Source organism: Panicum virgatum, chromosome 7N (genome assembly GCF_016808335.1).
Source record: "Panicum virgatum strain AP13 chromosome 7N, P.virgatum_v5, whole genome shotgun sequence".
NCBI lineage: Eukaryota > Viridiplantae > Streptophyta > Magnoliopsida > Poales > Poaceae > Panicum > Panicum virgatum.
The window spans coordinates 26,559,448-26,585,688 of record NC_053151.1 but is presented as its reverse complement, the minus strand read 5'-3'; the positions used below and the strand labels follow the sequence as shown (position 1 = coordinate 26,585,688).

General features: G+C 44.6%; 1 protein-coding gene and 1 long non-coding RNA gene across 2 annotated transcripts in view; one reads left to right on the top strand and one right to left on the bottom strand.

Moving 5' to 3' along the window:
* LOC120683349 overlaps nucleotides 1–26,241 on the bottom strand; it is a 199,433-nt gene that overhangs the window by 26,101 nt on the left and 147,091 nt on the right. The window lies entirely within an intron of this gene.
* On the top strand, nucleotides 13,654–15,221 carry LOC120683359. The gene is made up of 3 exons (XR_005678780.1): nucleotides 13,654–13,806; nucleotides 14,259–14,386; nucleotides 14,674–15,221. It is a non-coding gene; the product is annotated as an uncharacterized LOC120683359 (long non-coding RNA).

Sequence of the window (26,241 nt, the reverse complement as noted above, 5' to 3'; positions counted from 1 at the left end):
CTTTTGAAGATGTTGCTGAGTTTTAGGCGTACGCAACCCCCAGTCGATTGCCTGTGAAGTTTGGAGCCTTCGTTTCCAGGATAAGCTGTAAACTCTGATAGTCTTTTATTTGTTTTAGTTCTCTTTTTCGTGATACTGTCACTGATTATTCACTTATAATGTCTCTATATGTATGAAACTTGATCCTGGCATACATATAGTTATGCATTTGGTTTTGTTCTTAAAACCAGGTGTGACACGAAACTAACACTATGCCGATACCAGATCCGACTCCACACGAAGAACCATCAAAGAACAAAGTCCATGGAGCAAGATCCACAACACCCAAATCTGGCCCACAATGCTGAGCAACAAAATTGGCCATCACCTGCCCTTTAACTGCTTTAGCCAATTCGTACCTTAAGTAAAACTCAGACAAAGCCAAAATCCATTTACCGATTCTCCCATTCAATATCGGCAAGGATAACATGTACTTAATCTCATCATCTTTACTCACCACAACACACTCAGCCGATAATAAATAATGTCTAAACTTGGTGCAAGAAAAATACAAGCAAAGACACAGCCTTTCGATAGGAGAATACCTGGTTTCAGCATCTAAGAGCCTTCTGCTCACATAATATATCACTCGTTCTTTTCCATCGAATTTTTGAATAAGGGCCGATCTGATAGCACGTTCATCAGCCAATAAATATAATTTAACCAGCTTGTGCTTCTGTGGCCGAACCAGCACCGGAGGCGACACCAGACAATGCTTAATTTCCTCTAGCGCCTTCTGCTGCTCCTCTCCCCACACAAATTTCTGATCGGCCTTCAACTTCAACAACAAACTGAACGGCTGAATTCTTTTAGACAAATTAGAAATAAATCTCTGGATGAAATTAATCTTGCCGATCAACTATTGAAGTTCAACTTTAGTCTCTGGTGCAACAACTTTATTAATTGCTGCAATAGTTTTCTGGCTGATTTCAATCCCACGCTCATGAACTATGAATCCCAAAAACTGACCAGCCGATACACCAAAAGCACACTTGTTTGGATTCATCTTTAACCCATGCTTCCTTGTGCACTCTAAAGTTCTGCGCAAATCAGCTAGATGTTCCTGATGCCCTCTTGATTTCACCACGACATCATCAATGTAAATTTCCACAATTTTGCTGATGAGTTCATGAAAAATATAATTCATAGATCTTTGATACGTAGCACCAGTATTTTTCAACCCAAAAGTCATCACAATTCATTCAAACAAACCGACATGTCCAGGACATCTGAATGTAGTCTTATGAATATCTTCTTCTGCCATAAATATCTGATTATACCCAGCATTACCATCCATAAAATTAATCACTTTGTGCCCTGCAGCAGCATCTACCAACATATTGGCTACTGGCATCGGATAACCATCCATTGGCATGGCTTTATTAAGATCCCTGAAATCAATGCAAACCCATAATTTTCCATTTTTCTTGTACACGGGAGCCACATTAGATGTCCACTCAGCATATCTACACTGCCTGATGAATTTAGCTTCAATTAACTGTGTGATCTCGGCATTTATATCCAGTAAAACTTTAGGATTACAACGCCTTGCACCCTGCTGAAATGGCTGATACCCCGGTTTTATAGTTAACCGATGCTCAACAATAGATCGATCTAAATCAGGAATCTCATAATACTCCAAAGCAAAACAATCTTTATATTCTTTTAACAATTTTATCAACTCATGTTTATACTCAGAATCCAACTTAGCACTAATAAACGTCAGCCTTGGCCTATCGCCATCTCCAATATCAATTTCTTCTAACATATCGGCCGACGTGAACCCGTGCCCAAGCTTGCCTTCATCTTCAAGGAACTCATCCATCAGGAATCATCTGGAGAACTGACTGCTTGGATTGGTGTTAATTTATAATCGGCCACTTTCAAGAAATCTGTCTCCCATGCTTGACCAGAGAAATAGGCCACCCTTTCATAGCTCCATGTGTGCGTTTCAGCCGATGCTATACCTTTTCCAAGCTTGCGCAACATAACATATGGCATTATGTTCACTGTTGCACCTCCATCCACTAGCATCTTTGTGATTGGCCTGCCATCGACAAAACCCTTCAAAAATAAAGCTTTAAGATGCTGACGCTTTTCATCCTCCGGCTTCTCGAATGTAGCCGGTACAGGCTCTAAGGCTAATTGAGCCATTGCTTCCTCTAACTCTGGTTCTTCATCACTATCGGATGGTGCCATGAATTCCCTTGGCAGCATGAAGACCATGTTGACAGGTGCAGCCAATGATCCAGGGTCTTGCCGAACATCGGCTTTTGGCTTGACGCGCCAAACTTGGGACTTGACCCTCTTCTTGCTGAGAGTTTGCTCTGGCTCTTCTTCCAGCATTTCCAATTGACGCAACCTCTGCACGCGCCTCTTTTGTGACTTAGTTAAACCTGTAGGGCACCAACGAGGCTGATCAACGCGATGATGAACTGGTTCTCTCTCAGGATCCCTACGCAAACGGCTGATCATCGGGCACCATATCATCAGCCATCTGCTCCAGCCGATCGTGTGCAGGAATCCGACCCCCTGACGGGTCACGTAGCATAGTCTTGCCCCCTAGTCGATCATGCATAGGAACTCTGCCTCCTAGCCGATCGTGTACAGGGACACGCTTTCCGTATTCGCATCTTTCCCTTATGATCGGCTTACGAGGCCCATCATCAAAACGTGGCTTCTTATATGATCGGCTACCACAATAAAGACTGTTGCACTAAATAAATGTAAAAACTTAACATGCAGCAATAAAGTGGTAACACAAACAAACTGGCATGATAAGCTACTGATAAAGCATGAATTGACCAACAATTATTAACAATAGAAACTATTTATTTTATCCTTAGCAATAGAAACTGAACAATAAAAGATTTGCAAACATAGACATAGCTTCTGGACATGAAATGTTTACTGTGAACTTCACATGGAAAAGACAAGCTACAACATAAATTTCATAATTTTCGGACTAACAGATCTGCAAAAACTAATTAAACAAGCTTAAGCACATATTAAATTCTAGCAGGGGTAAAAAGGACACTACACATGCATGAACATTTTTCCTATGTAGATTTAGATCTAGCCAAGCTAACAAAACTAGTTTTGATTTTAGAATTTTCTCTTGATTTTCTATGCAATTTATAAGTTTCAGCTGGATTAAACCATTTTCAGAAAACACCTAACCCTAACAGCCCCTGACCGTCGAGCCCTATGGGTCAGAGGAGGCCCGGCCGGTCAAGGCCATGCCATGGCCAGCTCGAGGCCATGGCCAGCGGTTAGCCAGTGGCTCCCACCGGCGGCCGGGGGGGGGGGGGGGGGTGGTTGCGCATCCAGGCGGAGCCGGGGTGCTCGGCGGCGCGGCGTAGGCTGCGCGATTGCAGCCCGTGACGAGTGGCGGCGGCGGCAGGCTGGCCAGCGCGGCGGCACAGTGGGGGAGACAAGTGGGTAAAGGGCCGGGGAGGTGAAGGGGCTCACCGCGAACGTGTTTTGTAGGTCGGAGGGCGAGGTGGAGGGCCGGAGGAGAGTCGTCGACGAGCGGCCGAAGCTTTGGGCGGAGCTCCAATGGTGGCCGACCGGTGCAGGGTCGAATCCAGCTAGGGAACAGCCAGAGCCGGTCGGGTGAGTGGCGGGAAAGGTGGAGGGGGTGGTGAGGAGGCTTGGGACGCGAGGAATCAGAAGGGGATGGGGCATGGCCGGCGGATTTTGGTCAGTGACGGAGGTGCTGCTCGGCTCAGCCTGAGCAAGAAGAAGGGGAATCCTTAGGGGTGATGGAATGAGAGGTGGCGCTGGGGAGTGGATAAGGCACTGGTGGAAGGCAAAATGGGTTGAGGCCAGCTGGTGTCAGGCTGAGGATTTTCTATGCGGCACCATAGCCGTACGCCGGCGAGCGCTCTACCCGGTGGATCGAGGGAGGTGGAAGAGAGAGGTGATGGGGTCAACGAAGTTTGACTAGAACTCCAAATTTCATATTGAAATGGCCAAAACGAAAGTTGTGGAGGAAGAAAAGATTTACAAGACTGGTGTGGAACAAAAACTGATTTGAGCTTTGGATTTGGGAGAAAATGGGGTTAAAGCTCATCCAAACTAGGTTCAAAATTCAAACTCAGCAAAACAAAGGTTTGACCGGATTTTGATTGCAGTTTTGAACCACTAAATAAAGTTTTCACTAAAACCAAACCACACTACATTGAAGTACTAACATTGTGTCAGACTCGGGGCCATGGGATACCTGACGTGGTACAGATCTGTACGAGATATGGGATGGGGGCATGTCCCATACCCTAACGTCATCTAAAGTACTCGTGCACAACTAGAACTAGTCAGTATAGAAGGAAAATACTCGAGTAGTACTCCAGAAGAACTCCTAAGCTAGTATTGATCTAGGGTTTCATGTAATCCTGTCCCCCAGGCTATATAAGGGCGGACAGGGACTCCCTCCAAATAATCTACAACCCTCTGGCAATACAAACCACCACACAGGACGTAGGTATTACACTATTCGACGTCCGAACCTGTCTAAACCTTGTGTTGCTTGCACCATCGAGTTCCTGATCTCAGCGATTTCCTGGCTACAATCTACTACCTCAGGGTATCCCTAGGTAGGCTTGCCGGTAACCGACACATTGGACTACAAGTTTTACATTGGCCAAAAACTAAGTCTTTAGACAAAATAAATTATTGACATGCCTCAAAGATGGTTAAAATTTCAGCCTAAAACACTTAAAAATATCGAGTTCTAACAATTGGGTTAAGCATGTCATTAGCAAGAATTGCACACAAAATTAATTTGAATGCATCTCATGGCATGAAATTTACAATGTAATTATGCATGCATGATTATTGCTAATGAAAATGTTTATGCCCATGATTAGTGACTAATGCAAAAGATTAACACCAGAGGTGTTACAGTTGTAGTACAGATAAATCATGGTATATCCCCATATTACACGAACAAAACCTAGAGAAAAAATATACTGAAGAAGCTTCCAGGTTATTTATACTTAGTTATCATCTCTGGTGATCTCTGCCGCCATTCACGTTACCAAAATTACCTCATTTGCTGGAGCACATAAAAAAGTTGGTGACCAGACCACGAAAATATTTTTCATAAAACCACAAAGCATGAGAAGTTGAACATATGGGTTAAAAGTATAATGAAGAGACATATTTGTTTTATTTTTGTTTATTATTTTTGAGATAGAAAATATGTCTTTTTTCTGGATTCATTGTGAGAACACGAGTCCTTTAGATAGAAGGGAAGATGCTTGAATTTTTGTTATATTTTACTTGGATCCCGTGGCTATAGTTTGTTAGGGATATATTATTTTTTATCATTATAATTTCATCTTATAGCAGACTACATATTTTTTTTGTTTTTCATAGATTAGTCCGGGACTTTTCTCGAGGTCTATGATTAATATAGGTATAGATAAAGATATAGAGGTATGGATATAGATATAGCTAGATCATAGAAAAAAGATATGGTGATAGACATATAGATAGAGATATGTATTGGATAGTAAGTCATCGGTACGATTACACAAAGCTATAAGGCAACCAATATGGCACTATTATAAATGCCCTTGTAATAGCTTTGATAAACACTCTATCACTTTGGATCTTATGGAGAATTTTAATTATTGTTTATTTGAGTTTATCTAGTAATAAATTTCATCAAGAACCTAGAATATCTCTAAGATCTCAATAAAATGAATTACTCACATTAGTTAGGTGAGTAACTATTGATTTTATTATGTTAAATCAATAAGTGATATTACATATGGAATTTAACCAAATTAATTCACCAAAAATTTTAAATTTTTCATAGAACAGGACTAAAGTTTTTCTCAAATTAACCTCCAAACTTATTTCCTTTTACCACATTTTGATCTGTTTATGCAAATACCAAAACTGACCCTCCAGATATATATAAAATCATAAGATCTCCTTACTTCCTATTTGTGTAATCCTAAATCCTTGGTGGAGGGTAAGCAGTCACATTAAAAGGTTGAACCAAGATGCACTAACAATGTTTATTGATAGAGACGTGGGGCATGTACTCGGGTTGGTGAAATCTTACTGGCCAAGCACACGTCTTGATGGCACTTGGGAAGGACGCCAAAGCTGATTGTACTGAAGAACAATTCAGTCAGTATTTGAAAGAAACTTCCGTGGTGGCCAGCCAGATAGTGGAGTCCCTGAACAAGCCTGAGTCCCCTTGAAATTGTTGATTCTGTTTGAGTTGGCGTGTAGGCCGCAAGTACTTTTGAACAAATGTTGAATATTTTTGTAATATCAAGTACTTGTTTTATGGTAGGATTGTGGAATCCTTTGATGTGTCGACTAATTGTACTCGAATATCCTGAGTTTTGGCGGCATCGTGCCTACTCAGTCGTGATAGTAGATACGAAGAATTGTATCCGTAGGTTCCTTAAGAGGCAGAGTATTCTCGAATGGGATCGAGTTATGTGGTCCTAATCAGAACTTCTAGTGCTGACCGGTCAGGATTGAATTCTGTAGGATTAACCAAGTGGGAAAAGCACTAAAAATGTATTTTAAGCCGTAGCTTAGTTTGGATTTCTTTGTGGAAAGAAATGCTTTGTTAGAGCGATGCTCTTATGGATTCGATTCTCCGGTTTGATGACGGGGGACTCTTATCGAGTACTTGAAGAGTTAGGAGCTTTAGAGGATGTTCTTTGATAGATAGGAAAATAGGAGGCTCTCGTCAACTACTCAGAGTCACTAAGGAAAAAAAACAGAACTCTTTTTGTAAGCAAGCGAGTAACACCCGTCAAGTGCTCGAGTAAAAAAGGGTTCCGTAGTTGAAGCTCCCTTAGTAGTCTAAGCCAGCAGGAGACTCGTGTCAACCTATTTTAGAGTATCAAGAACTTATTTATGCTCCTCGGGGGATTTTCATAGTTGACCAGTTGGGATAGACCTCGCTTGGTCACCCAGGTAGCATACAACTTTTTATGAAGATATCACAGGCTACTCGATTCAACGAGTAGCATGTCCTATACCAGGACTGGATTGATTTCTAAAATAGAACTGTTAGGACGAACTCCGTCGAGTTAACCAAGACGTAAATATTTTAGAAATATCCAAAACTTACTCGAGCAAGGCGAGTAAGGTGCCCTACCAAAGGACTGGAGTAGTTTAGACGACAAGTCTATTAGGGTGAACCTCGTCAAATTACCCAAGATGAAAATGTCGAAAAAACATCTAAAATCTACTCGAGCCAGCGAGTAGGGTGCCCTAACCAAGGACTGGAGTAACTCTTGGGACAAGTTTGTTAGGTATGAACCCCGTCGGGTTATCCAAGACAAAAATATTGGAAGAGTATCCAAAACCTACTCGAGCCAGCGAGTAGGGTGTCCTAATCAAGGACTGAAGTAATACTTAAGACAAATTTGTTAGATATGAACCCCGTCGGGTTATCCAAGACGAAAATATCGAAAGTATATCCAAAGCCTACTCGAGCCAGCGAGTAGGGTGTCCTTAACCAAGGATTGGAGTAATCCTTAAGGCAAGTCTATTAGGTGTGAGCCACGTCGAGTTATCCAAGACAAAAATGCCAAAGGGATATCCAAAACCTACTCGAGCCAGCAAGTAGGGTGTCCTAAACCAAGGACTAGAGTAATTCTTAGGACAAGTCTGTTAGGTACGAACCCCGTCGGGTTATCCAAGACGAAAATGTCATAAGAATACTTGGGGTAAACCGTAAAAACTACTCGATTGCTACTCCAGTGATGAGCGCAGTTGTCAGAGTAGTGTTTTATGATGGGGTATTTGCCATATGAGCGAGAGCCAAGTAGTCGATTTGCAAAGGAAATCAACTTTTATTTTGGGTTTTTCGAAATTACAGTAATTGTAAAATGACAGACTCTGACTCTTAAGACATACCCCTTGCCCGCTAGACGTGAGCAATGGTTTACATGACTGAATAAAATTATTTGAGGGAAAAACTAGTCCATACGGTGGTCGACTAGATTTTGGGTAGGGTCTCCTTTAGGAGGGGTGCCCCAAGGGCCTTGCGGAGTGAGTCGCACTCGAAGAACGTGTGAGAGCTCTTTGGGTGGATGAAGCACTTGTGTAGTAGAGTCTTGTTGATCCTGTCTCTGCCACAAGATGTTTCTTCACGATGCGGGGTGGGCGGTTTACCTTGGGAACGGGTGCTTGCCGGCTTGTACTTCTTGAAAGATGCGGAAGCCTTTGGTGGGATGCGGTAGTTGGAAGAAGGGTTGTAAGCCTCTATTTCCACGTGTTCCTTTCTCCTTGAGATGATGACGTTGCATGCGTCACGACCAACGTTGATCACGTTGCGGAGGTCGCAGTTGGAGTAGTCGTAGTTATCGCCTTGCTATTCCTGCTGGCTGTTGGCGAGGCGCTGACGCCTGAAAGCCCTCTTCTGGTTAAGCAGGCGACGCCGCTCGTAAAGATCTTCTGCTGGGTGCTGCTCTTCCAATTGCACAGTGACCGTCACTGCTGGAGGTGGTGCAGGCAGATCTTGCTTGGTAGTAGCTTGGGGTTCTGTGATCGTGGGAGGTGTAGTTTTCATGTTGTCGGAGAGATACTCGTCAAAATCATTAGAATTGTAGTCGTCGAGGTTGAGACGCTCCGTGGGGTCGTCCTCAGGTTCGTGGACCTCGGAGATGCGAACCATGAGGATTTCACGGCTAAGATCTTGAACTTCTTGGTCTTGCTTGCTCGAGGACAGGTCTAGTGGAGTGCTCTGCTGGAAGGGTAGATCTGTTGGCTGAGAGCCAGAGGCGTTAGGATCTTTTATATTCAGGCACACTGTCCGTCCTTGTGGTGTTGCATATATGACCAAGTTTGGGAAGGAGTCCTGATCGGACTTGGAATTCTTAGTCGAGTTGAACTCGACTTGTTTGCTGTACTGGATTAGGTCATCCAGCTCGTCCTCCGGGTTGGAAGAGTACTCGGAGTTGGAATCGGTTAGTCCACCGATTTTGGAATATGTGTGCTTTGGGTGAGCAAGAAGCGGGATGCCCATCTCTACACGGAGGGCATTCTCGTTCATGCAATGCAGCCATGATTGCGTGGGAGTCAGTCCTTCAGGCTCCTTAATCCAAGGCTTGTCGAAAATCGACTTGCTGGATTGTTTTGGGGCTGTGGCTTTTCCCTTTTTGAGTTTGGCTAGTTCCCAAAGGGCGTCAGCATGTTCGGGTGGATTGGCCATAGCGTCCATGAATAAGTCGACGTTGTCGGACCAGTCTTCGAGATCATCGAACGATTCAAAGTTGTCGAGACCGTTCATGAACTAATCAAAGTCCTAGAGATAGACGGTCCCATCCGAACAAGCCGGGGGTTTGTCTTACCAGATCCCCCACAGATTCCTCCCCCCGGTTTCTTCAAGTTTTGCAGAGTGCCTTCGGCCATCTTAGTGCAGTTGGCGAGCTTGGAATCTACTCGATCGATCTCGGAGAGTATATCACCCGACCATTCCTTTGGTGGGTTCAATGCTTCTGGGTTCTGCCGTGATGTAGATGAGCCAATGGTGGATTCTGCAAGTTTGATGCAGCCCTCAATTGATCGCGAAACTCGATTTACTCCATTGAGTAGTTCTGAGTTGTTGATCCTTGGGCATTTGATCGTCTTGAGACAAGTCAAGTATTTTCCGAGAGTTTTGGAAAAGTGAGGCTTTTCAGGATCAGAATTTGTATCGGACTCGGCTTACTCGAGAACTCGAGTTGGAGTCGATACGTTTTCTGCGTTATTCAAACCGAGTTCGAGTAGAACTCTTTTCCCGTCGTGATCTGAATTTCCGCAGATGTCGGCGGGTTGGGGAGTGATTTTCGGTTTAGGCGAGTTGGGCGTGACAAGGTGGCTGGAGAAGCCGCCCAATCCGTCAGCCGTGCATGCCCATAAACCGAAAACAAGGGTTGTGCCCTCGGGCACGTTGTTGGCATCGCTTGATCCGGCCATCGAATTCGCCGATGAACTCGCCGAATCCTCTACCTGGCACGCCAGCTGTCGGTGTTTACCGCCAAGCCTGCTCAGGGATACCCTTAGCAGTAAGGTTTGTAGGTAGGGATCGACTGCTCTAGAACTCGATTGTGCAAGAAACACAAAGATTTAGACAGGTTCGGGTCGCGAGTTATGTAATACCCTACGTCCTATGTGGTTGTTTGTATTGCCTTAGGTGTTGATGTGTTTTGAGGGGGTCCCTGCCCGCCCTTATATATCCGGGGGGACAGGGTTACATGGAAAGTCCTAACCAAGTGCAGTTGGAACCCTACTACAACTCAATCGGGTAGTTTCCTTTGTACTCCAGCTAGTTCTATACCTATTCGGGTAGTTACAAGAGAGGTAAGGTACATCCATGAGCTATCCCTTACTCTAGAACATTCTATGCCTATAAACAGTCCCGCTGCCCCGGGTCTGACAGGTCCTCTCTGATTCGTCCTCGCCCCGTTGGTGTTCTGCTCTGACTCCGACGGCGAGCCGGTGGAGGTGGGGTTCCAGCGGTGAGCCCTTTGTACAGGAGTCGTCGGCCGGTGGCGCATCGATCTGGTTGGAAGGTGCGTCTTCTGGCCTTTTGCTCTGAGAGTATGGAGGCTGCTTCGGGTCTTGCGGATGGTTGGAGAGTGGTTTTGGCTCCGAGATCCCACGGCGGCTTTTGTCGTCGACGGCGGGGTTGCAACCAGGGTCGCCGGAGCTCGGGGCGCGTCCCTGGGCGACGGTCTTTCAGCATTTGCTTCATCTCGTGCTTGAGTACGAGTGTCTTCTGCGGCTCTTTCAAAAGCTTTGCGGCGATGGAGCTTCGTCCGACCTGCGGGTGGTGGCATCTACCTTTCGGCGATGACCGGCGGCGACGAGGTTTGGAGGAATCGATCTGCACAGGGACCAAGGGCTTAGTTGTTTTCTCTTTGTTCTCTAGGGACCTTTGTGCTATTAGGTCGGTACTGCAGTCCTCTGTATCCTTCTGGATGTATCTATACACGTACGAGTCTCTGTACTAGTTCCTTAACTTTTAATACAGATACGTCTTGATCAAAAAAAGTATCTCTCTACAGAAGGCTAAATCATTGGGACCACACAGTTTCACAGAATCTTTCACATCCCTCTTTCTGATGAGGCTTTTGTACAGTATGAGGAATTCCAGAATATAATCTCCAATTTGCCTTCAAGTGATGGAAAAGACAGGTGGGAATAGATTTAGGGAACAGGATACTTCTCCTGCTCTAAGGCCTACAAGCATTTGAAAGGACATGGAAATTCACCCTGCTTTCAGGTGGCTATAGAAGTCAGCTTGTCAACTGAAACACAAAATATTCTTTTTTGGCTGTTGATGCAAGACAAATTGAGCACAATAGAAGTGTTAAGAAGAAGAAATACAGTCCTAGAAGATTATGGATGTGCTGTTTGTCGAACAGGTTTAGAGGAGACTGTTGAACATCTCTTCTTGAAATGCCCCATTGCAATACAGTGTTGGGCTTCACTAAATCTAAACAGCCCAATAAACTTGCAGCATCTACAAATTCTGGAGGTTTTTAGGACAAGGCTACAGGTTCCTTTCTTCATGGAGATTATCATATTAATGTGCTACTAGAGCATATGGGGATCTCGTACTGTCCATGTCCTCATCTTTGATTCAGAGGCACAAAACTATTCAAGATGTACAAGAGAGTTTCAAATTCCATTTTTCTTTGGTTATTCATAGGGCAGAGTCAAAGCATTATCATGCCATATGAAAGCTTGGCTAGAATCTTATGTGACTTAGGCCTGGCTTGTAACTAACTTTTTTATTCTAGTTAATATATCTAGTAGGGGGATCCACCCCTCCTGTTTCATCAAAAAAACTTACTGTAGCTAAGAGAAATGCAAAAGGACTAAAGGAGGATTTTTTTCGCGACCGTGCCTGAACACGTTTTTCATTAAGAGGGAAAAAAACAGTTACAATTACAAAAGGGTTAGTTACAAAGAAGCAAAGCCAACCCCCAAAACACAGCATGCTAAATAATCACATGGTGACATCTGCGCAACCTGAAAGCTGGCCTAAAGCACCTGCAGCTACTTCTAGGCACCTAAATCCTGCATGGTACCAAGCAACAATCTCGTCGGCCACCATAACTAAAACATCCTGAATTGTTTGCATTCGACCATCAAAGATCCTATTATTCCTTGAGAAGGACAAGCCGACAAGGTGATCATCTTCGGCTGCTTCAACGAACGTCAACAAGTTCAGCTGCTACCTCGGGTGCAAGTGTGCAACACTGGCAGGGTCATCAAGAACATCGAGATCGCCAAGCCACCTCCACCTCCTCCTCCCATAGTCGAGCCCAAGTGCAAGCTAATATGTTCGCTGTAACCTTACCGCCCGTATCTAGGTCCCCATCTTATTTTCTTTATCTTTTCTTCTAATAATCGTGTCTCAGATTTTTCTACCATATTTTATATCAAACGATCATTTGAATTGCAGTGCTGAGTAATTTATAAACAGATATAAGGATATTTGGGTTAACTTAAAAAAGTGTATGTTCTAATTTTAGTCGTTGTTTCCTGATGTAACCTAAGGTTCAAAAAATCATGAATAATGCAAAAGTGGTGGTTGGGAGCATCTTGAGATTCTCGCTTTGTTCCATCCTTCCTAGTCCCCTATTGTACGATATTTTTTTCGTGAACATGTCTGAGCACATATTTCATAAGAGGAAAAGAGTTACAGCGACGCAACTACGAGACAACCCTCGTAGCACAGTGTTACAAATCTGCCAAGAAGGTGGCAAACGACCGAGAGTGCACTAAAGCAACAAGAGAGGAAAGAAAACCACCTAACCTAACAAACCTAGTCGAAACAACCAAAACATCTAAACCTGTAAAAAGGATGCAACGTGACCATGGTAGAACAACGACGGCAAAGCATCCATCTTAAACATTTGAGTCGGTGGCCAAGCATCCACCAGAGAAGAGACGACAGCGGCAAAACTTCCACCAAGATGGTGATGGCAAAGCATCCGTCAGAGAAGCATACAAACTATCCGCTAGAGAAAATGGAGTGACATACATGGTCAAGGTGCGCACATGAAGAATCGACAGAGGTAGATGACGACCTCAAACCAACCGCGAACGCACCGGCAGCGACTCACTGAAGACGCGCAAACGGAGGATGGCGGCCTACGATATGAAAATGTAGTCTAGGACTTCGGCACAACAATACATACTTACCATTCGTATCTTGTTTTCTATCAGGCACGATAGAAAGTGTTTCTTTGATTTGGAGATCGAGCACTAGCTTTCAGTAAAAAGAATGATGCAACGGTGAGGTTTGGGTTGAAATCCTTACGTCCCCAAAATGATTTCCGAACTGCAAGAATGATGCACTAGCTTTCAGACAGAAGTGCACGCCAGCAAAACACTTCTGCCTTGCTACAAAACTCTGGAAAGAGACCTTTCCGTATTCAAATTGAAATCCTGCAACAATGGTATGTAAAATCATGTGATAGAGGAAAAGCAAGAAAACGAGGGGACAGTAGCAGGACAGGTCCCTGAGAAGGACCAAACTGTCCTGTACATCTCTAGTCCTTTTCCCATCCCTTCATGTAGATTTCACAACCCATTCCCCAAGTATCAACGCCGTTGAAATGCGATCAAATGGACCAGACTCAATGCCAGCATTATTGCCTTTCGGTAGGCTTCAGCATATCCAGCCATAAGAATACACAAGGCTCACATTATTTGCTCCGTTCTATTCTTCCTCTCCTTCCCCTGCAAACTCCTCTCGTGCCCATTGGCAACATTGAGGTTTGAAAGGTGAGCTTAATCCTTCTCTTTCTCCCTTCAATTGTTTCCGTACTCGTTGTACTAATCATCGCATAGACCGACATTGGCTTTAGTTTCGATGTATAGTTCCATAGGTGTTTGGGGAGATGTTTGTTTGATGTATAATTAGCCTTAGTTGAGTTTCTCTTCCTCGCGAATGTATCATATGTCTGGTGTCAAACTCTCATCCGTTTAATGGCAAAGTTCAGGCAGCGAGCCTTGTCCTACTGTGCAGAGGTTCCTTGCAAAAAGTTTCTGAAGCAATTAGTTTGCTATCTGTTAATCAGCTTGAACTTTTAGAATTAAGGCAATCTCAAAACGAACCACAAATTTTGTTAGAAGTTGTAAAGTGGCCACGCATGATTGATAAGAAATTCATATTTGCACACGTTCTCACAACGTAGTCAAGATTGTTTCCCTACAAATGTTTGTTTAATTTGCAGATGACAATCTTGGTTATCACCGTGGACCTGCAATGCTGCCGCTGCCGAGCCAAGATCACCAGGGTCCTGGACTGCCTCAAATTAAAGGAACATTTACTATGCAGCAGGAAAGCTTCCATGAGGCGAGGGTAGAATCCAAACTTTTTGTTTTGTTTGGAACAGAAAACTATAATCCTGAAACTGCAACAATCTTTTTTTCGCGAACGTAACGTGTCTGAGCACGTATTTTATTAAGAGGGAAATTGCAACAATGTGAAATCAGAAAAGTTCTGATCAGCACCATGTAGGCATGTGCAAGGGAAATTTTACAGAATAACCGTGCAGTGAATTAACCTTAACCATGGTTAATTACGAGTGCAGCTAGTAGAAAGTAGATTACAAAGCTTGACTATATTCTGGTCATGTGCTGCTGCAGAGGATTTCTGCATTGAGAAGGTGGAGTTCGAGGACAAGCTGAACAAGGTGATTGTACGCGGCAAGTTCAGCGGCGAGAAGCTCTCCAAGAAGATCTGCTACAAGGCCGACAGGATCGTCAAAGATATCACCATCGATCGTCGAGGTCTGGCCGCCGCCCAAGCCGGAGGAGCCTAAGCCAAAGCCGCCGGAGGATAAGCCGAAGCCGCCGGAGGAGAAGCCGAAACCACCGGAGGAGAAGCCGAAGCCGCCGCCGCCGCTGCCCAAACCGGAAGTGAAGGTGGTGCCGTACCCGTACCCGGTGCCGTATGAAAGTGATCGGGTGCTCTAGCCTAAGAGGGGGGAGGGGGTGAATTAGGCACTAATAAAAACTTAGACCTATGGCTCTAACTAGTTTGCACAAAACTTAAACTAAAACATGCTATCTAGATGTGCAACTAGGTTGTTCTAGTGTGAAACTCCTATCCCAAAAGAGTTTAGCAACATATAGCCTTTCCTACCATGAAACTATTCTATGAAAGTAAATGCACACAAGTTGCTAGAATGAAATGCGCAAGCTTAAAGAGCGGGATAGGAGATAGCAAACTCTTGACGCGGGTGTTTATCCCGTGGTTCGGTTAGCCACAAAGGCACACCTACATTCACGTTATTGTAGCACTCACTAAGAGTATTGCTACTCGGCCACCAAGTCTCTTCCGTGAACACAATCACGGTCACCTTGGCCCCGGGTTCCACTAAGGAGCTTCTCCACAAAGGATGGGGGTCTTCGCGTCCCCCGCACAAAGATGTCGTCGCCGCTCCACACCAAGTCGGAGGGTCGATGACGTTGCCGGCGAGCTTCACACTCCAAGGTGCCAGCGCACCAAGCTCTTGTTTTGGTTCGCTAATGAACCACAGCACAAAGGCTCAAGGCCTTGCAACCTCACTCACTAAGAGCTAATCCTATACACAACACTCTCAAAGTGTGCTAAGGGCTAAGGATATGATCTTGATGCTTTTGTATGGCTTGGAGATGTTCTTGGGTGTGTGTGGGATGTCCAGCAACTCCAGCAAGCATCAAATGGCTGGGGTGAGGCGTATATATAGGCCACCAAGACTTGTAGCCGTTGCTCCAACGGTCAGCTGAAAATCTGCGTACCACCGGAAGAACCGATGCCTCTTGGCGGGGTAGCGTCGGTTCATCCGGTCACTCATAACCCGAAGTAGCCGTTGGACTTCAGACGGCTGACGCAGTGACCACCGGTTGAACCGATGCAATGCACCGATGCCTCACCGGTTCAACTGGTGCTTAAGAATCTTTTCCTGAGCGCTGACGTCATTACACCGATGGTATGCTCCGATGCACCGTCGGTTGAACCGGTGCTGAAGAAACTTCTTCTGGGCACTTGACATCGTCCCTGGTACACAGGACGCCCAATGCACCGATGCCCTTTCTTCGACCGTCGGTTCAACCGGTGCCTATAGGCTGACATGGCTTTGATTCCCTTCTGCACCACAATACCATGGCGTCGGTTCTTCCGACAACCATCGGATGCACCGGTGCTTCATGCGTCGGATCTTCCGGTGCTACTGTCCGAAGGGGCGGCCCTTTGGGCCTTGCTACGCCTATCTTCTCTTTCTCTTTGTCATCACTTGAACCTAAAAACCTGAGAATGGTCATCTTAACAATCATATTAGTCCAAGTGTTGTGTTGTCATTCGATCACCAAAATCACTCGAAATGACATAATTGGTGCCATGTTCGTTTCACCGTACCCCAGAGCTGGGCGTGCGCGTACCCACCTCCGCGGCCGTGGTGCCCGTGCCCGCCGCACCAGGCGTGCCACTGCTCCAAGCCGCCGCCGCCGCCGCCCCCTCGGCCGCCGCCGTGCTCGTGCTCCAAGGATGACGGATGCAGCTGCGGCGGCGATAAGCCAAGGCCGCCGTGCCACCATTGCGGCGGGAGGCCGCCATGGCCACCGTGCAGCTGCGGTGCCAGACCGCTGATCTGCTGGACGACGCCGCCGCCGGGGACCTGCCCGCCGTGGTGGTGCGACATGGTCACCGAGGAGAACCCGGGGTGCTCCATCATGTGACAAGATGGTTCCTAGCTTTTATTACTGCAGGTTGCTGTTACTGTGCCTGCTGCCATCAGCACTTTCCTCTGCCCGGGCTTCGATTTAATTTCCTCCGCTGATGGGCCTCCTCGGAAATCGCAATAATCCGACACTAGTCGGTGCCATTCGTGTTCGTTGTGTGAAGCTTAATTTTGTGCTTGGTCTGGTCCTCGTCGTCGCCTTGTGTCATTTGGGTTGTTGTGCAGTGTATGTGTGTCATCATGCCTTGAACTTCGTCTCCATTTTTTTTTTCTTGAAAAAATTGTAACACTGATGTATTCATTCCATGTTATATGTTCGTCACTGTATGAGTTCCATTCTTGCTGTGATCGATGCAAACTTGTACCACTCGGCTGCTCGCAACTTTGCAACAGCCTTGCAGCTGATGAACTCTGAAAAGTTCCTGGCTCTACATACTGAATGCAGTTTTTTGGTTTCATGATGAACAAATCATCTGAAAGTACCTGGCTCTACCACCGAATGCAGTTTTTTTGTTTGCTGGTATGAAACAAATCATCTGAAAGTTCTGAATGCAGTTTTCTTGGTTTGGTGATATGAACAAATCACAGGTCAACGTCGATGACAGAAACGTGTGGAATTAAGTAGGCTTTGGGTATATATGTGGTTTCTGATCGGATGGATGGATAATGGTTTAGGTGGTTTAGGCCGCATGCGCAGCAACAAGCCAACGTAAAGAAGGCCCGCAGAAGATACCCGAAGTTCAGGGGCAGGGCGGGTGGTCCTATACAGTACAAGGGCAATATAGTACTTCGGACGTGTGACCTCCCCCCATCAGAATAATGCAATGAAATTCAGAAACTTATTAGGCCTTTTTTGTTATGAATATGGGAATTTAATTAACATATATCTTTTGTGAACCAGCATACAAATTCTGCAAAGTTTCTGTCAAGATTATCTCATATTAAATGGTTCTTAGTAAGCTATATATGTGGTGCACCATTCTTGTTCATATGGAAAATATTATATTTGGAAAATCATAAATCATTTCCTTGGGAAAAAAACATCCTCTATTTTTTTCCAACAAGTGAAGTTTTGTGAATTTCCAAGGTTTTTTCATGGAGAGGATGCAAGACTTTGAAAAATATTTTCGGACTCTACATAAGTAAGATACACACAAAAAAAAAGAAGCAAAATAGTTAACGTGCCGATTAGACCACCACCATAAACACAATAAAAAAGTTTTATGTGACTGCGTGTAAGAGCTTCTTGGCTAGATATGCTAACAGATGAGATGTATGTCACTACAAAACCAATAAAGCTGGCTTCCACAAGATAATCCAAGTACGAAGCTAGTGGATAGCCAATGACACAATAACCTATAATGTATAAAACATATCATTTTTGCATAGCCATATTGACCAACAATTAATAGCAGCTGCTCCTGGTAAGACTAGCTGTTTCAGATCGTTTTCTGTAGTAGTGGCGGGAGCAAAACGGAATTTAAAAAACCAAATGTTTGATTTTTTTACCAATATATGACCTGCTTGTAATTTGAGAAAAAAATAAAACGAGGTCATTAAATAGCACACCTCAATGTACTTGTAAAAGACAGAAGAACACCATGGAGAGCAATAAAAATTGTAAATTTGTTAACTAGACTCAACATGGAGAGGAGACGAGGACTACAGTTTAGACAACACAGCGAGGTGTGGATTAACTTGGATTAGGCAACTGAAGGGAAGAAAAATTCACGTGATGCTATTAATTAGGCCTCATGTTGTTTGTTCCCTCCAAAATGTGCAAGACAGGAGGTGTCTCCTACCAACTTTTCTAAGTGATCCAAACAATCTTCATAGGAGATGTTGTTTTGTATTGGAATAATGTACAAGATTCTGCACCACCCTATGCTTTGGAATAATCCATGTGCTTTACATGAAAGTAGTAGCTCTCTCATATGAATACAATGGAAAGGGGAGATAGAGAGAGATGACCAGCTATACCTACTCCACTCCACAGCGAGTCGATCAGTGGGGGCAGCGCGATGGGCAACGAAGAAGCTAAGGCCGCCACCCAGCTGCGACTGCCCGCCACACAAAGCAAGGATTAATCGTCGAGCCGCACGCCCTTTGTCAGCTTGAAACGCTTGCTAATCAAACGTTGATGTCGTTAGCTAGCTAGCATTAGCATCCCGGTCGTTGTTAGTATGTTTCTGGACGGATCGATACATACGCGATCGGTTTCCTTCTCGTTTTTGGCTGGATCTACTAGTGTCGATGGGAGCAGGCCACCAACTGCTCCAGCCCCAGCAGCCAAGCAGACGCGTGCTGGGATCGACGCCCACCGGCTGACAGGTCGCCCAAGCTATAGGCAGCATGCCAGCATACGCCTGGACCTGGATCAGTATCGACCGGCCTGATGATCGACCAGCACGAGGCCAACTTGGAATGGAAATGGAAATGAAGCGATAAAGTATAGGAGATGGAATGGAAATGCTTCTAGTATTTCAATGCTTTTAAACCAAATGTAGATTTATTTTGTTGTTCTAAATTCTTCAGAAATTACTGATTAGTGACCAAGGGTAATTGAAGACCTAAAAGAAACGGCATTGTAGCATCACTATGGAGAGGAATGGGGGCATGGGTCCATTCCCCTTTGGCGTAGACATAGCCGATAGCCCTACCACTTGCTGTCAAGATGATTCCTGTCATCCTGTGGTACGATTATATCAGCTAAAGGCAATAATACTGTTATTTAACTGTAGCATCTCATTGAGTTAAAATAAGGAGGTACTGAAGTTATGGGTTAAAATCATTTTTGTGTGACATGCATGAACAGGGACATTATTGGATTATTTATGAGTGAGCTCAGTGCCCTACTTTTACATTACCAATCCATGGTATTGATTTTGTTATATATATAATTCCAATGCAATAAAAATATAAAAATATAAAGAAGCGCTCCTTCGAGTGCTTTGTAACAAAAAAATTTGAATCCATAATTTAAAAATGATGTGGATTATTTGTTAGTCATGCAGAATTTTTCAAAAGTGCTAGAATTTACACCCTTTTGAAATAGTTAATTCTAGAAATTTGATTTTTTTTAATGTGTAGAAATTTGATGTACGACACTGCTACAAGCGAATATATCTGAAGGCCCATCTCAGATGGGCTTGCCAGCACATGTCATGACCATTTGATTGGCACAATAAACACATCAGGCCACCAGCTGAAAATGAGTCGTTTGTGATGGGCCGTCATCCCAAAATGAAAGTTTCAAATTTAGAAAGGGTACCGTTCAAAAAATTTTAGAAAGGGTATCTTTAAAAACACCACAATAAAAATGGTATTATCATATATTTATCTAAAAGGATGGAAGAAAGCATAAAGCCCATATCATTCACTTACGTTTGGCATATTCTTTATATAATGCAGATTTATTGTCAACCTGGTGCGAGAATCTCTGTTAGTGAATTTATCGTGTTGCCATGTTTCAGAATTTCATCAAAAAGTATATAGTACACATAAAGTTAAGTATGTCCGCAATAATTTAGTTTCACATCCGTCCTATATGTCAAGAACGAAATTGTAAGAAATCAATATGGCAATTTTCATCACGTGTGCTACCGGTAAATCTTGTGTTTTTTAAATCTCAACATCAAAGATGAATTAAATTTGACATCGAAATTTTGCAAGCTCAGTCTCTACATATTGATTTGATTTTATGATTTTTGAAACGTTGTCAATTATATTTTGGCTAAATGGGACGTCCTAAGCCATAATGAGTTATTGTACTCGATCTTTATGTGTATGTTTTTACCATTTTACTTGTGAGTTGAGAACTCGTGAACCATTTGTTCACTCAATCTGCCCAGGCGCTGCAGGTGCCTAGTGCCCACCTCGCTGAGCTCTATTGCTCTACTACTGCTCACAACTTAATCACCTCGAGGGAAGAATAAAGGGCGTTTGGGAGAGCTCTGCTTCACCAAATTTGGCTTCACTCCATAAAAAAAATACCCAAACACAATACCTAGCTCCACTTCACTTCACCAAAAGCTGGCTCCACTCCACCTTTTCTGTGGAGCTCCTCAGGAGGTGCTCCACCAAAATCTAGAGCTAGACTAGAGCTGGTGAACTTGGGATTATTTACCCACCATGCCAAAGATAAGTGGGAAATAATGGTTCGCTGTTCTATTTCCGTCGTCGGTCAACAGGTCTTCGTCTTCCCCACCCGTCGTCTCCTCCCTCCACTGCTGGCATCACCTCCCTCCCCCGGCGCGCAAAACCCGTGGGATGCCCCTCTATCGCTGAGCCCCGCCGCCACACGAAGCCGTCTTCAGCCGCTGAGCTCCGCTGCGGGAAACACCTCCCTTGCCGAGCCCTCTGGCGCTGGAAGCCCGTCCCCCGCCGAGCCCTCCATCGCTGAGCTCCGCCGCCGCGGGAAGCCCCTCCGTCACCGAGCTCCGTCACCGCGCGAAGCTGTCCGCCACCACGGTCGCGCTGCCACTTGGCTCCGGGTCTCACTGCTACCCGCCAACCTTGGGGTATCGCCACCGTCCGCCGGCCTCGGGGAGTCGGGGTCTTGCCGTCGGCCTTGTGCTGCCGCCCGCCAGCCTTGCGCCGCCGCTATCCGTGGTGGAGGGGGCCGAAGATGGTGACAGCGGTAGAAGTACCTGACAGTGGGGCCCATATGGAAGTGATCGGAGGAAAGGTGGGTTGAGATGGGCCAGCAGAGGGGAGGGTGTTGGGGCCGTTGGCTTGCACTGGCCTGGCCTGCTAAAGTTGGTGGAGTGGAGCTATACAATAACCAAACAGAATGAAATAAAATTGATGGAGTGGAGTCACGAGATGGAGTGGAGTTTGTGGAATGGAGCTCTTTTTTTGAAGTGGAGAGCTCCCAAATAGGCTCTTAATGTGGGTTAATCCTTTTCTTAGCTCTTAAGCTGTTTGCCAAGTTGTATATATATGGTTTGCAGTCATGAGTCATCCCCTCTTTTCTCTATGCTCTAAAGTTGGACGTGGGTTCAGCTTTAGATATTTGCTTTGTGTAAAGCGAGGCCTTTGGCCCTTTGGATCTGATTCTTGAATCGATTGACTGTATTTGGATGTTCATCTGAAAAACTGTATTTTATGAATTGGGATCAAAATGCCATCTCAAATCCGGTCTACCGCAAACGCTGAGGTGCTGGCTGTGTGAACATGCAGCATCACCATCTACCTGGATGTTTTGTTCCCCCCATGGATCACAATTTCAATCTACTTTCCTGGAATGTGAGGGGGTTGAACTCGCGTGACCGCCGAGATGCGGTCCGTGTGTTGCATCAGGGAACTAGTCGCTTCCAAGGAGCGAACAGAACTTGGGTCCGGCTGGCCATGACCCATGACCCATGAGATGCAGAATTTGGACAGCGGACAGACGCCGCTGGCATGGGCTTGAGGCACAGGAACATTGTCTTCTTTGTGATCAAGAAAAGGAAACTAATGTCCACATCCTTGTCCACTGCTCTTTCACTAAGCAGATTTGGTGGGGTGTTATGAATTCCCTAGGCTGCAGCTGCTCCTTCAAAGCAAATACTCTTTCCTTGCAGCAGCGGACATACTTGAGACGGCTACAGCCAGCGCCAAAGCGAAAAGATCCGAATAGCGTGTTCATGCAGATTGTGTGGCACCTTTGCAAGGAGAGAAATAGCAGGTTGTTCCAAATCTCTTCGGCTTCGCCTCATCAGGTGCAGGGGTGCATTTTGCAGGATTGTCATCTTTGGTTTTCAGATGGAGCACTGCACCTCGGTCGTTTACGACATGAGTAGTCAGCCATCTTCTCCTAGTCTGCACATCGATCTGTGCCTGTCTGTTCTCTGTTTTTCTTCTTTATGCAGGTTTGACAGCCTGTTTTGTGTTTTTGCTTGTAACCTGAGCTACCTTTGCGGACGTCTGTCCTTTTCTTCGTCTTAATACAAAGATGCGTAGCTCTCTTGCGTATTCGAGAAAAAAAAATCCAGTCTCCCGATTTGACCTTACTAGCCTATCAACCCGTGCTCCCGCACGGGTTAATAATTAGAATGAATCTATACTGATTTTTAAAGCGAGTAAAAGTTTCTATCTAAATTTTTAATTTGATCCGTCTTATGTCATTGACACCCATATGCGAGTCGGATCACAACCCTCCATCCACGACTCGATCACGTAAATCCCTATATAAAATAATGTACGGGCAACTGTATGTATCTGATACTTATACCAATTTTGTTCGTAGCAATGCATGGGCAAATTTGGCTATAGTTATACCTATTTCTAAAACGAGTAAGGTTTCCACCTCGGTTTTTGGTTTGGTCCGTCTCATGTTATTGACAGGAGGGGCTTAGTCCATGTCGTATGCGAGTCGGACTAGCCCACTCCGTCCACGATTTGATCATGTAGATTTCTACAAATTAATATACGGGCTACTATACATATTCGATACTTATACCAGCTTTGTCTATAGCAACACACGGGTATAATTGCCGAGTAAAAATAGAGGTTTTAGCTAATAATTATCCCTCTTTCATCTATTAAATATTCTAACATATGCTCTAAATGCATATTTATCATTATTTAGTTGTAGTAGATTTTATTTTGCATCACACCTCCATGCATATATGTTTGATATATATTTAATTGAACTATTTGTTTGTGAATTAGTATTCTTATTTTTTCCATCTTACATGAACATATGGTAACACATATCGTAGGTAGTATTTTATATAAATAATAACATAAATAATGTATTAATAACAATAGGAAGGGTAATTAGAATTTTATATTGGTGCAGTTTAATAAAGCCCAGCCCAGCGGTCGATGCGTCACTGGCAAATATCACTCTGATTGTTAAAGATTGTTGGTCTAAATTCCAACGGCAAAAGAAAGCATTGAAAAAATGCCATTTGGGTATTTCGCCACATCAGACCATACGCATGAGAATATTTCTCGCACTCCGTCCGGGTCAATAGAGTGCTTGGGAAAATTGCTTCTACAGCATATACGAGCAGATTAATATAATTGGATAATTTATATGCAAATTAGGAGATTATTTACATTATTTTTAATAATGGCAAAGGTGGGTAATTTACACGAAGATTAGGGGGTTACTTTAGTTTTTTATAATAGCAAAGGTGGGTAATTTAGATACATGTTTAGGGGTTACTTTAGTCTATTTTCATAATTGCAGAGGTGGGTAATGGTTATGAAAGATAACAGATCCAATGGCTATTATAATTAAAATTGTCGGATTGATGGCCAGATGTTTCTGATTTTTATTAAAATTTCTAGAATTTCTCTATTTTATAGATTGTCCATTTAGGATCCTAGGTGGTTTCGTGTGGAGGCTTGGAATGAGCCTCCAATTAGTAATAGTAAGATTCAAGTAAACACTGAATGTGCCTATAGTTGTCATGAAAATTGAGAATTCAAGTTAAGAACAAATATACGTAGCAAAGTAGGATTCAGTTATTAATGTTTTTTTTTAAAAAACTGCTTCTGATAAAACTACAACAAACAATTTAAGATATCACGGACCATGCATTTCCCACAAGCTGCAGAGATATTTTGTTTACTTTAAATTGATATGGTGGAATATTCTTATGCAATAAATGATTTAAATCATAAATTCCTGTTCTATTCAAATTCTAATTTTTCTCTCCCTCCCATCACAAATAAGTGACCTTTTAGATTGTAAGCTAACAATTTCAAACATTGGTTGTAAATTAATTTTTATTTGTTGATTTGGATATTTATAAATGGAACGAGTAAATTTTTCACCAAATGTAGCTACGTAATTAACTACATACTCTGCTATGTTTTATAAATGTCTTAGAAAAAATATTATTCCAAATTGTGCTTTGAATGAGTAATTGGCTATTTTCTAGCTATATCCATAAAGCTAACACATCAACCAGCTTATTAATTAATAGGAGAAAGTGTATATTATCCCCTTATACTCTTACATAGGTGTAGATTCCCCCCTGAGCTTTTAAACAGTGTACTTTTAAACTTAAACTCTCTACATTGTGGAGATTACCCCCTGCTGTCCTTAAGATTGGTTCAATGCTGATTAATTTTGGTTTTTCCACCTCATAATATCCAAGTTGGCCAGATAACTAAATAGACTTCTTGCCATATCAACCACCTATGCATGGTATTTGCTTCCCTCCGATAGCCCGTGCACACGTGCGAACTCTGATCCGGCGGTGACATCGCACGCATGGATGTTAGCGTCACGCCTGAAACCATGACCTGATGGATCATCATTTCCCAACCATCCACGGAAAATAATTAAATTTCGTGTCGGTACCCTGTAGCAGGGATACCCACTCCTACTACAGCAAGGCAGGACTCGCGTAGTCATCCATAACTACGCCATAAGGGGCGGAGCAGCCGGGCCCCACGGGTCAGCCTCTTACCTCACTGGGCCAACGGCCCCGGACCCGCTCCCCGCTCTGGGACGGGCCCGGTGAAGCCACGTGTCCCTCAGGAGGGGAAACTCCGAGCCAACAGCCGAGGGCCGGACCCCCCATATGGTCCGGGACCTCCCCGCGTCCGTCCGGACCTACCACGCGCGTAGAACCAACATACCGCCGGGGCGGGGTCCGGGGGCGTCACGTGTCCCGCAGGCGCTGGCGCTGGCGCGAGTCTTCCGCTGGAAGACTCGCCCACCCACCGCATTCAATGCGGGTGGTTGAGGCATGCTCTGCCGCTGCGGCACGCGGGGCAGCCTTTGTCAGGCCTCACTGTAGACCGCATATTACCGAGGTACACAGTGCAGCCGCATGAGCCGCATCCGCGCAGAGCCGTCTGCCGCATTAAATGGATACGACGGCACGTCACCTTTTCATCATACCGCCTACGGCGCAAGCTACACGGCCCGTTCAGCTACGCTGCAGGCAACGCCGCAAGCTACACCCTGGCGCCGTTTCGACAAGACAGGGCATGACTATGCCGGACGGAGGATTCCCACAGGCAGAGCAAGGAAATCCAGGAATGAGACCTCTGTCGCCTTCAATGCCATAATGTCTGTACAGTATGTCATTTTATACTACATCGTTGGGCCCACCTGTCGGGGACTCAACGGCCATGTACGCGCCTCCCTTGAGATATAAAAGGGAGGCGCTCGCTGCACACACCAGACTTTAGACTGAGCGGGAGACATGCAAAGACTCTCATAACACAAGCTCGGTTTTCACTCCGAGCAAACCTGCTCTCAACCTCTTGAGAGCGCAAGCAATACAACACACAGTGGACGTAGGGTATTACGCTCCGGCGGCCCGAACCACTCTAAACCAGCTGTGTTCATCGCGTTCTTTCACCGAGATTGGGCTAATCCTAGCTAACCCCCGAGTACTCACCCTCTGGGTTTAGACGGGTGCACTACGCCACCCGGCTGTGGGTTTGCACACCACGACATTTCGAGATAGTTAACAAAAATGCAAACAAATCTCACTTATTCAGGGATGCTCAACCAACCGCGAGCAAAGCTTTTGATTTA